This window comes from Athene cunicularia, assembly GCF_003259725.1.
Source record: "Athene cunicularia isolate RWA chromosome 10 unlocalized genomic scaffold, athCun1 chr10_part1, whole genome shotgun sequence".
In the NCBI taxonomy this organism is placed as follows: domain Eukaryota; kingdom Metazoa; phylum Chordata; class Aves; order Strigiformes; family Strigidae; genus Athene; species Athene cunicularia.
The window spans coordinates 57,994-70,763 of record NW_020799112.1 but is presented as its reverse complement, the minus strand read 5'-3'; the positions used below and the strand labels follow the sequence as shown (position 1 = coordinate 70,763).

The following is a 12,770-nucleotide window of genomic DNA, read 5'->3' as shown; positions in this document are numbered from 1 at the left end:
CCCCAAGACCCAAACCCTACCACACCAACTGGGAAGCTGTAAGTTGAATTTGCTGCTGAAAAAGAGCAGCTTGAAGGGCTGCTCTTTCTCTTTGAAGAATCGTTGTGGGTGCTTTTTGGCCCTAGAACAGGAGTGAGCAGACGAGATGCAACTGGAACCTCCTCTGTGCAGTATATTGACCTTTCTTGAGAATAAAAGTACTTAACAAACATGTTTTTTGCTAGTATGCTCACTGCCTCATCTCTCTCTAACCAGTTCCCTACCTCCCTACCTGCATTTCTTTGCATCTTGGGAATTCTCATATGTTAAATCTACCCCGCCCCCCTTCAGGCCCCCACTGCGTTCTCCTGAGCTCTAACGCATACTTCTCCAGCTGCAGAGCAGGGCTCTCTCCCCTGATGCCAGGTTTGCTGGCAGGCTGTCCTGCTCTCCTTTCCCAGCGGCCTAGCTGGGTGCAAGTGCTCAGTGCATGTTTTTATTTCCTTGTCCTTCAAAACAGCAGCAGCTGGTGAGGCATGCCTGGAGCTTTTGGAGCCCCTTGATTGAAGGGATTCTCCACTACTCTTGGATGCAAGAAAGTGCCTACAAGGTGCCACAGGGGGTACCCTGGGCTGCCCCCCTGTCCTGCCTGCATGCCAGTGCAAGTAAAGAGGAGGGACTGGAGATGTGTGCAGCCACGGGACTGTGGTCTTGCTGGGATCACAGAGATGTGGTGGGCTCACATGACTGGGGTGTTTTGATGGAGGGACACAGGCTGTCTGGGAAGGACAGGCCAGGAAGACAAGGAGGGGGAGTTGCTCTTTATGTGAGGCAGCAGCTTGAGTGCCTGGAGCTCTGCCTGGGGGTGGGTGAGCAGCCCCCCCGAGAGCTTATGGGCCAGGATGAAAGAGGTGCCCGGTGTAGGTGACGTTGAAGTAGGTGTCTGCTATAGGCCACCTGACCAGGAAGAACAAGTGGAAGAAGCTGCCTGCAGACAGTTGGAAGCGGCCTCACATTGACAGACCCTGGTCCTCCTGGGGGAGTTCATCCAGCCTGATGTGCTAGTGGGACATCCCAGCAGGACAGTAAGAAATCCAGGAGATTCTTGGAGAACATCAATTACAACTTCCTGAGCCAGTGATAGAGGAAGCAATGCAGGGAGGTGCTCTGCTGGGCCTCAAACGCACCACCCAAGTACGGGCTAGTGTCAGGTCAAATGCAGCCTTGGCTGCAGTGACTGTGAGATGGTGGAGTTCAGAGTCGAGGGGAAGTAGCCAGGCAAAAATCAAGATCACAATGCTGAATTTGAGGTGTGCAGTTTGGCCTCCAGGGATCTGCTTGATACAGTCCCATTGGTAAGGCCCCGGAGGGAAGAGGGGCTCTAGAAAGGAGGTTGATATTCAAGGATCACCTTCATGCTTGAGGGGTCCATCCTGACACACCTGAGCTGCATCTGACCCCTGAGCTCCGACTACATCCCTGACACCCCCTCTTAGAGCCACATTCCCATGTCTGACCCCCAAGCCCACATCTGGTCCTTCTCACAACCTCATCCTTTCCTCCAGGCCCTGCAGAGCTGAAGATGCTCCTGTGGGGTTGCAGCGGGGCACAGCAGCTGAGGTGCAGCACCTTGGGGCAGGGGCTGTTGCCCACAGCACCTCAGCCTCAGGGTTCTGGTGTACCAGGGGTTGAGGTGGCACCAGCCCTGGCAGTGCTGGGGGCTGTGGGTCTCCTGAGACTGGTGCAAGGAGCACTCTGGAAGGGACAGGGCAGGGTGTGAGATTTCATGGGGGGTGTCAGGGTCAGTCAGGCTGGAGAGGAGCAAGAGAAGCTTCTGCCCTTACCAGCTAATGCTGGTCTTTCCTGCTTGGTTCCCTCCTAAAACTGAGGAGAGGGAGTGATCAGACCGAGCTTTGTTGCAGGAAGAACTGTGTTGGGGAAGGCGTACTCTTCCTGTTGGGAGGGTGTCTGTGGGGTGTCTCTTGCAGGGCATCCTCCGTGGGTGCATCTCTCAGGGCTGGTGGATGCAGGCAGGCTTCCTCCCCACAGAGCATCCCCCAGGGCTGGGGTGCAGGCAGCCTCCCCTCCCATGAGACAACATTAGGTTGCGTGTTTAAAGGCTCATCTCCATGAATGAAAAGGAGCAGAGGAATGAGAGGTGGAGGAACCTTGGGAACTTCCACAGTGCCAGGGATTCCCCGACCTGATTGCTCCCAGGGCTGTCCTTGGGTCAGGAGGTGGCACCATCACAACAGTCAACTGGGGCAGCTTTCTGGATCACCACTCAGTCTGTGGGGGTGGTGGTGCCTGTCTTGGGGTGAAGTACACATTATGAAATTGAGGGGAAGACCATTCTGGGATTGTACAAGACTTATGGGATGTTCAGGGTGGGGAAAAGGAGGGATCAAAGTGGTTTGGGGAGCCACAAATGTAGGAAAATAGAGGGATAAGGGATATGAAAGGGGCTGTGTATCACCTATCTAACTACCCACCTACCGGTCTGGGGGTATGTGCTTCCTGGGGATACACGCTCTGCCTTGCTGCCGGCTGAAGCTGGGTCCATGGAGCCACGTCAGCTTCGGCTGTGTCGGGCTGCTGGATTTGTCAGCACCTAACAGAGCATCCCCAAGGTGTTACACAAAGTGTGCTGGTACAGGCTCACAGGAACAAAGAACTACTAGCAGTGTCTGTAGCTGGTGGCATACATTGACTCTAACAATAAATGTTTATTATGGGTAAAAATAAAGGGAGAGAGAGAGATGAGGGAGGGGGAAGGGAAACCTCTCGGCAGAGGCCAGCTGGTGTGAGGAACACTGAGCTCCCAGGTGAGCAGCAACTTTGGTCTCCCCTGCAGTGCAGCAAGCTATGGTGTTGATGACAGTAACGATGTATTTTCCATATTTTGCTTGATCCCATTTGTGATAGTATTTGAGTGCTCAATCAGGTGCACAAGTTGCACACTGACTGGTCACTGACTTTCTGTGCAAGGCTGTTTTTTGACAATTTGTCCCTGTTTAAATGGGTGCAGTTGGCTGTAGGAAGCAGTGAAGTTTGTCCTTGAATACAAACGAAAACCTTCAAAAGAAGGGGTAAGGAAAAAACAGTGGTAGACTATAGGGTGAAGCGCTCCCAGGGGACCATCCCCCAGGGTTGAGAGGTGTGGGAGCACCTCTTAGTGCAGGCAGGGAGGGCATGTACACGTGCTTCTCAATCGGCAGCACAGGAGCAGTATGGAAGGGAGCAGCATGGTGCAGTAGTTGATGTTATCCTCAGCTAGTCAGGAACACTTTTTTATCCTCTTGGTTGGGTTTTTTTGGCCTGCCTCCTTGGATGTGCTGGGTTGCACAGCTCTGGTGAGGGCCCTGTGGGTTCATGCATGATCACAGGCTGGCTCTGGGTGAGACGAAAGGGAGGGCTGGCTGGGAAAAAGAAGAAAAAAAAGAGAAAAGGGAAGAAAAGGGAAGAAAGAAAAGGAAAGGAAAAAGAAAAAAAAGAAGAAAGAAAAATACTAGTGGCCCGTACGGGGATCGAACCCGCGACCTTGGCGTTATTAGCACCACGCTCTAACCGACTGAGCTAACCGGCCGCTGCGGGGCAGAGGCCCGCGCCGCCATCAAGGGCCTCTGCGAAGGGGCGGAGCGGCCGCGGGAAAGAGGGAGCGGGCGGGCGTCAAGGGCGCTAGGAGAGAATGCTCCCGGTCCATCGATCTCTGGGTTACGGGCCCAGCACGCTTCCGCTGCGCCACTCTGCTGAAACCCGGAGACATTGCCCGCCGCCTCCTCCCATCCCGCCCCGGCCCGGGAAGCCCCTGAAGCTCCTCCAGTCCGAGCATGACCCTCCCTCTGACCGTTCCCAACTCCCCCAGATCCCTCAGCGCTGGCTCAGCCCGACTCTTCAACCCCTCCAGGGATCCCGGGGACTCCCCCCTGCCCTGGGCAGCCCATCCCAACGCCCAACAGCCCCTTCTGCAAAGAAATCCTTCCTCAGAGCCAGCCTGACCCTGCCCTGGGCAGCTTGAGGCCATTCCCTCTGGGCCTGGCACTGGGTCCTTGGCTCCAGAGACTCATCCCCCCTCTCTGCCCCCTCCTGGCAGGGAGTTGCAGAGGGCCAGGAGCCTCTTCTCCAGACTAAACCCCCCTGCCTACACATAAGATTCTGGGAAAACAGGCAAGCATACTGTGGGGAATGTAAAAGAATGAATGTGGGTGTATTTTTGCACATTTTTCAGAAATGTGGGGGCCTGGTTTGCAAAACTGCTGGCACTTGGGAGATTTAAATATTTTTGGAAAGAAACAAAAGAGAACATAAAGCCTGGGCCCTGGGCTACTCAGCACATCACACACCTCATCCTGCATCAGTGTATTGACACCACTCCACTGGAGGCACACTCAGGCCCAAGAGGAGGAAATCCTGTCAGCGCTGGGGTTTGGCTCCTCACGTGCTTACCTGGCAACAGAGCCTGTTTGGTCTTGTGGTGGGTTTCTGGCAACAACTACCCCTCCTTCCTTCCTCTTCATTCCCACAGCCCATTTCCAGTGGGTGCAAGGAAGTGGGGCGGACCTCCTGGGGGTTGGTGTTGTGCTGCATCAGTGGTACACAGGGCTGTTGGCTAAGCTCTTTTTTCTTCTTGTGTCCTGGGATAACAGTCCGCAAGGACTGACCCTCTCAGGGGGTTCCCATCTTGTAGCACACCTCTGCTTCAGGCATCTTGTTGGATTTTATTGACAGACGACTGCTAGCATCCAGTCAGTGGTGTAACAGCCCAACCTCATGGTGGTGACAAAGTCAGGCCTGTCACAAGACAAGCTGTTGGCTTGGTCCTGCCTGCTTAAGCCACGTGGGTGTGCAGGACGTGCTAGGGCACAGGGACAAGCAACAGCAACACACCTTCCCACAAGTGCTTTGCCTTGATCACCCAAGGAGATCAGCAAGCACACAACAAGGGCTTGATAGAGATATTAGCTAGCCTAGCTCATTGCCGCCTCTGTGGTGAGGGTTTGTACCTTGCCTCATGGGGTACTGAGGTGTGTACCAGTGCTATGCTCAGAGAAAGGGACCTCTCATGTTTAAGCGATGTTTGAGTCCAAGAACTGGGCTGCTGCAGAAGGTGCAGATGATAAGGGCATACTTTTTGACCTTGAAGACAGTCAAGCAGTGGAGCAGGTCATGCAGGGAGGTTGTGCAACCTCTGTCATTGGAATTTTTCAAGACTCAGTTGTATGAAGCCCAGAATAATGTCGTCACCCCAACAGCTGACCTTGTTTTGAGGATGAAGTTGGACTAGAGATCTCTGGGGGTCCTCCCACAGTGTTGTTCTGCCTCAAAAGCAGTGTCAGTGTGCTCTGCTCACCTGTGGCATCTGCAAGAACCTGCCTGCTCCTGCAGCCCTTGCCCATACCTTTCCCTTGGAGCTGCAGAGCTTGCCCTGCCTCTTTCCCATGGAAAATCCCACATTCCCCATTCCTCCATACTTCTCCCACTTGCTGGATTGGCAGCCCCCAGCTTAAATTTGAGTCACCATATAGCAGATATTTGCAATTTTTGCTTTTCAAGACTTACAGGAGATGGGCAGATAACATGGAAAAATACTTGGTGAAGTGAAAGGACCTGTTTTTCCTGTTTAAAATGTGGGAAATTTCCAAAATTTCCATGATTTCATGTATATTCTTCGTTCTCCAACCCATTCCCTTTCCACAAGCCCCTGCCAGTTCCATACCTAAAACTCACTTCTCCCCAAATGTCCCTGCTCAATGTTCTGGCTGCTCAACACGTCCTGACACACTTACCTATGCAGCCACCTCAAAAGGCAATTCTCCTTCTTTTTCTTTTTTTTTCCTAGTCTTGGGATTTTCCTAGTACTCTCTCCTCTCCTTTCATTCACAGTGTTGAGGCCAGGCGCATTAGAAAGAGCCCAGGGAACACAGAGAGAAGGACACAGCAAATGGGTATGTCCTCACATTTCCAGCCCAGGTGCTCCACTGACCAAAAGTAGTCCCTCACCCCCCTGCAGTGTCTTCCCATTGGTAGTGCATGCCTTTTTCCCATGGCACAGCCTCATGGCCCAGGGAAACCCTCCTTGTCAGAGAGTCCTTTTTAAGGCAAGTCTTCCTGGAGGTGCCTCATGTTTTATCACTCCATTGCTGCGTCCTGAAATGTTTTCTCTCGTACCCATGTTCCCTCATACCCTCTGCAAGAGTGGGTCTGGAGTTGTACCTCTCAGATATGGTTTTGAGCTGTTCTTGAATGATTCTTCCTGGTACTGTTTGCAAAGAGTTGCAAATAGCAATACTCACTTCTGACAGTCTGTAATATGACCTTGGAGATATTTGAAAGCCATCTGGACGTGATTCTGGGCAACTGGATTTAGGTGGCCCTGCTTGAGCAGGGGGGGCTGGACAAGGTGACCTCCAGAGATCCCTCCCAACCTCAACAATTCTGTGATTCTGTGACATCATGGAGTTGGAACTCTAACCAGCCCCACACAGCCAGAGATGTATCACACTCATCTCTCCAGAAAAATAACAGATAGAGGGCCATGTACCCTGGATCCAGTTTCCTGACACTCTGCTGGTATGGCAGCTGGAGGTCCTTTGGGTGCACTACTGTGCACATCCCTTAACTAAGCTGCATTATAGGTGTGACTTGAAACATCCTTGGCTGCCTGCAGTCCCCAGGGTTATCTGTTACATTTGGATTGGCAAATATAACCAAAATAAGATGTAGGACATTTCCAGAAGCACTAGTTATCTGTGTTCAAGCAGCCAAAGCAAACTGCTCTCAGTTGTTCACTCCTTAAATGTTTCTGATTGTATTGATTAGATTGTCATAAACTTTGATGGGCATGTCGTTGCTGACTTATATATACCTACGGTTGGATGTCATAATCTTGAACTGAATCCCATTCCTATACCCAGTCAATTGAATCCCTCTCTTTACTATCTGGTTAGAAGAACTGATTACCATGAGATGAACTACACCAATATGCCAACAGTCTGTTGGCATATTTTTGCTGAAAATATGCACAACTTTTTTTTCTGACTTTTCTGGAATTTTGTTACGAGTTAGGTTTATGTATGCTGGAGTCATGTGTTTTATTCAGTGATTTATTTTAGATATGTTTGAAAGCTAACCATTGTACAGAAGAAGGGAAAAAGGCTTAAACATTTTATAGTTAATGTACAGATTTTATGGGTTATTTCTGTGGTCTCTGTAATATTTTGAACAGTTACATTAAATATATTCATTTATTCATTATAGATTATGTACATTATTCAGTATTTTCCAACAAAAGCTAAATTTTTCAAATCCCTTACATACTTTGAGGAATGTCTTAATTCTTTGATTTTTAACCTTCAAGTGTGATCAACTTTCAGAAAATCAGTGAGTCTACCTAGGCAGAGGCACCTTACTGAAGAATTGTCTTCTCCCAAATGTCTTCCTCAGAGCATACTTCTTTGTTTCATAAACTGTAGATGATTTGGTTCAGCATAGGAGTTACTACTGTGTAAGAAAGAGCCACCAGTTTCCTGGTGTTTGCTGAGTCTGGACTTTGGCTTTAAATGTTAAGAGAGTTGTGCAGTAGAACAGTGTCACTACCACCAGGTGAGAAGTGCAAGTGAAAAAAGCTTTGCATCTTCCTTCGTCAGATGGCATTTGAAGGATGGTATGGATTATCTGGATGTAAGAGGTGGATATCAAGACAAATGGGATCGAAACAATTACAACAGTGGCAACAAACACATGCTCAAATAAGTATGTGTCTGAACAGATCCAGAATGGAAGCAATATTGCAAAATAAATGTTCAATCTCCTTTGAGCCCCAAAAGGGGTAGCTAAATAGCCAACCAGTGAGTCCTACAGGAAGTGAAACACCAGCAGTCCAGCCTGCTACGAGCATATTGTCGAGTCCCAATTTCTCAGGATGATGACTCAGATTCACCAATTCCCAGGGCAGGATCAAGGTGAAACGACACCAAGAATTCTTCAATTCACATAACTCAGTTTCTATTCACTCACAACAGATAATTAGCATGAAACTTTGTCAGTGATCTTTGCATCCTCTGCAACAGGCATTAAACTTACACTGAGTAGTGGCTGATCTTATACCCCACTAAGCCTTAAACAGGCCCAACAAGCCTTGCCTTATATGCCAGCACACAGAGTAAGAATGGGAGAGAAAAGGGGAAGTAGGAGAAAAGAGAGAAAGACAAAATGGAAAATTTTACCAGTCCTCGTCCCACTGTTGGTCCAGCCAGCCTAGAGGTCCAGTTCTGGTGGGGTGCTGCCACCTGAGGCTTTGACTTGTGTCCTTTTGTAATTCCTTGTCCATCCTCTGGGTGGGCACTTGGCTAATTAGGCATCATATGCAGTTTATGCTTTCAGATTCTTCTGAAAATGAGTCGGTGGGCTTGGGTGTCACTGGGGAGTTGCTCCCCTCTCCCTGCAGGGGTGACCATTGTTTGACCTTTACATGCCTCGTGAAAATGGTCTCTCTATTGGCTTTTCATAGGGTCACTCAAGATAGGGGATTTCAGCTTCCAAAAAAGGGTGGTCCCACCTCCGCAGGACACCCTCCTCTTGTTGTGCCTCCTTGCCATTACCTGCACAGCCTCAGCATTTCCACAGAAACCATTTCCTTTGCCAAAGTTCTTTACCGGATGGTTGAGACATTAACTGTGGTTTCATCAGAGCGTCACAGACCATGTTCACTGTAATGGCATAGTGCAAGGGATGGCACACAGCCATATATCGGTCATATGCCATGGCACCCAAGAGGTAATACTCAGAAGTGATGAAGAACATGACAAAGTAAAGTTGTAGGGCACAGGCAGAAAAGGGCATGACCTTTCTCTCCAACAACAAATCCACAAGCATCTTGGGCACTGGTGTAAAGCAAATTTCAATTAAAGTCATGTTTTTGAGAAAATAGCACATAGGGGTGTACAAGGCAGGGTCAGTGGTTGCAACTATGATAATGAGAAAGTTCCCTGTCATTGTGATTAGGAACACTGGAAGAATTCCCTCAAAGATCTGAAGAGTGGCGAGGCGGGAGAACCCCTGCAAGGTGAAGTGGGTCTGGTTACTGAGCCCCAGTGCTTCAACCATCTATACAGAAAGATGTTTCTATAGAAACTATACAGCCTGTATAAACCAACAAGGAAGACATGAGAAGAAAGGTCTTTACAGGATGAAGAAATAGTGACCTGCTCTGAAACTGATTCCATTATTTAGTAAGTGGGCAATTGACATTTTGAGAGGCACACTAAAAAAAAGGAACCCATGATAAAAACGAGGTAATAAGAAAAAAGAATGAACTTTAGTGAAGAAGAGCTGGGATTTTCCTTATAGTTTGTCTGTTTTCATTTTTAATTAAGCTAAAATTTTGCCATGTCTACTTCGTATTTCAGTTCTACTGGTATTTTCTGAAATATGTTTTCATCAACAATTCACCTATTTTCTGTGTGCAAAATTCATTGCCTACAGAACTGGTATCTAATTACATTCTTTGATCTTTTTTTAGAAAAAAAATATTTTCCCCTGTTTTCAAGCACATGAATGTATATTTGTATATACAAGTTTCAAATAAACAAAGGAGAATGAAATTATTGATGGTACACCATACATCTGAAGCTTGAAGAATGGACGGAACATGTATTTTACTATTTGGTCTTGTCACTGCTAAAATATAAAATAACGACCTGCTAATTTTGTGATTTTTTTAAATTATATTTTTTTTCTTTATTCAGTGTCACTGGACAATTACTTATGAATTCAGTATTGTAAGAAACTTTTCTCTTGTAGACCATCTTCAATCTACCTGTCCATATTAGCTATTTGTGATGTAGATAACTGTTGGAATTACCTTCTCAGTTGCATGTTTTTATGCCAGCTACAAAGGTAAGTAGAAACCTTGACTGAATTTCTCGCTTAATCCTGTTATCTGTATTGGTGACCTATATGGGGGTGCCATTCATTAGCACAGAAAGGAGCACCTACATTGTGCAGCCTATTGCTGTTTGCTGGGAAAGGTCATCCCCAACAGTATGCAGTGAAGGCACCCCCCAACCTGCACTTGATTATCACACTGGTTGACCTTCCTTCACAGTAAAGTGAAGTTACAAGACTGCATTGTTATAAAACACAACCCCTTTCAGTACGTTACCATCTTGACCCGTGTTCCCGTTGATCATCTTAGTGGTCCTCCTCTGGACTCTCTTCTATTTATCATTCTGTTTCTTGTATAAAGGAATCCCAAAATGGGACATCTTTCTCCACAGGTGGCCTCGCAAGTGCCAAGCAGAGGGGAATGGCTGCAGTCCTTTGGCCAGCTGGCTATCTCTTGCTAACTTGTCAACTGGCTTGATGGTTGCTCCTCTCCAATGCAGGCACAGGCTGCTGTCTCAGGTCCAGCTTGCCATCCACCAGGAATTCCCCACCCTTTTCTACAGAGCTGTTCCTCAGATGGTCAATCTCAATCTATACCCGTGCATCTTTTGTGCCATGGCCGGGACTTGGCATTTGTCTTGAACTTCATGAAGTTCCTGTGTATGGCCCTCTTCCTCTGTCCCCACATTTGTGTCATCTGGAAACTCCTGAGGATGTATGTTCTCCATCACATCTTTCCAGTCACTGATGAGTATGTGAAACAGTCCATGTATCAGCCCATGGAGAATGCCTTTTATAGCCAGCTACCAGCCAGACTCTGACTGTTGACCACTATGTGTTAAAGCCTTGGTGGTCCAGACTGCCCTAATGTTTTCCCATCCAGTTTAGATCTTCCCAGTTTGGCTACAAGGCCAAATTGTCAGGAATTGCTGGTCATTAAATGACATCCACCACTCTGCCCTCACCCACTCTGAGCCAGTCATCTCATCCTGAAAAGGTGTCAGGTTGGTCAGGCATGATGTGTTTTTGGTAAATCTGTGCTGTTACACATCCTTTCCTGCCCTTCATATGCCTGGACTCGGCTTCCAGGAGGATTGCTCTGTATTCTTCCTCAGGGCTGAGGTGAGGCTGACCTTCCTCAAATCTTTCTTCTTGGCCTTCTTGCAGACAGGTACATTTGCTTTTTCTCTGTCACTGGGAACCCACCCCAGCTTGTCGAAGATGACAAATACCAGTCTTGCAATGGCATCAGCCAGTTCACTCAGCACCTTCCACTGCATCCATGGGTTAGGGCAGGTTCAGTGTACTGAAGTACTCTGTAACTTGTTTGTCCTCTGTTGTGGGTAGAAACTCCCTTTTCCAAACCGCACAGCTACTTTGTTTCTTTAAAAAAAGACCTGTTTCAGAGTAGAGAGGAGTATGTAAAAAATCTATATTGTTACAAGTGAGGTATTTTCCTGTGTGATCAAGAAAAGCTTTTGTGTTGTTTCTGCAAACAGCCATATGGCAAAGATCAGCAGGTGAGATACCCATTTATGTTCCCCTTACAATCTATTAATAGAAACAGCAACTCTCAGATGTTACTTTTATTAATTCTTTTAATTCTTCAGAAGTAATTCAAAACAAACTAACTGCTAGAAGTACTCGAATCTCTTACATCTCCATGAAAGTCTTAACATATAGCTTAGACATGCCAGTGTACAATGCAGACATCTGGAGTTCTCAGATGCATTCTTTTCTACCTTTTAAAAATTTTAAAAAAATTTTTTTTTTTTTTTTTTTTTTTTTTTTTTTCTTGAGCCATCTATAATAATGAGCCTTTTTCGTGCCATTTTTCATTACCAAATAGTATAGAAAATACTGATATACCTCAATTTTCATGAGAAGCAATCCAAAATTTCTGATATGATGCATTTGTTCATACTGGGACACCTTTTTCTGCCTTTTGGGCAACACTTCAGAACTGTGAATAGTCTCCTGTAGGATCCCCAAGAAAGAGCAAGGTTCAGCAGCTCTGAACGATATGGTATCTTACATTGTTTCCTGAGATAGGAACCCCTCTCTGGATTACTTATCATGATATAGGAACCCCTCTCTGGATTCACCAAGCATACTCAGAAGACAAAACATCTCCCTTGGTATTGTAGCAGACTATGAAGAATTGAAATTAATAAAAGTTAACTTTTTTTTTTTTTTTAAAAAAATCTTACATGAATAGAAGTAAAGTTAACAATAATTATGTTACAATTTAAATTTAAAATAAAGTTTAAATAACAAAGTGTTATTCTCCATTTGAAAGTAATGGAAGGAGGAAAACACCCTTTGCTAGACATCTTGTTTGAATTATTAATCAAGTTGTCTTGATGGAGAGAAAGAACCCCAAACCAAATCTGACCATTTGTTTCAGACATCCCTCAGAGGATGGATATATCACCTTCTGAAGACAGCTATCTCTTTTTATTATCAGGCATGTAGTAGCACCATGTCATTTAGGTAAAAAGTCTATAGTTGAATGGATAAATTCAGGTGAAATTAATCCTGCTTGTACTACAGCTCTTCAGAAAATTAGAAATTCACTGTGAGGTTTCCAAAACTAATTTTTGAAAAGTATCCTAGACCCACACTGAATGAAGTATTTTGTGCAAGGTAAGGAAACCTGGTAACAAGTCAAAGAGAGATTCACCATACCTAAGTTCAGACATTTGTAATCCAGTGGTTTAATTGTTGTTGGCCTATCTAGTAACTTCTAAAATGCTCTAGAGTATCCAAGATATCTGCTTAAGGCTGGCAAATATGAATGATCCACAGGAGCTCTGTCCTTCTGGAACAATACTGGAGACCAGCTAAGATGCTCCTGGGTGTCGCAAAAGGCACTAAAGGCCTGTTTGTCAGTGGTTTGAGTTCTG

At 46.5% G+C, this 12,770-nt stretch overlaps 1 non-coding gene and 1 pseudogene across 1 annotated transcript; both read right to left on the bottom strand.

Moving 5' to 3' along the window:
• Positions 1-3,491: 3,491 nt before the first annotated feature.
• On the bottom strand, positions 3,492-3,565 carry TRNAI-AAU. The gene has a single exon. It is a non-coding gene; the product is annotated as a tRNA-Ile (tRNA).
• Positions 3,566-7,384: 3,819 nt separating this feature from the next.
• LOC113483918 lies at positions 7,385-9,084 on the bottom strand (annotated as a pseudogene).
• Positions 9,085-12,770: the final 3,686 nt, after the last annotated feature.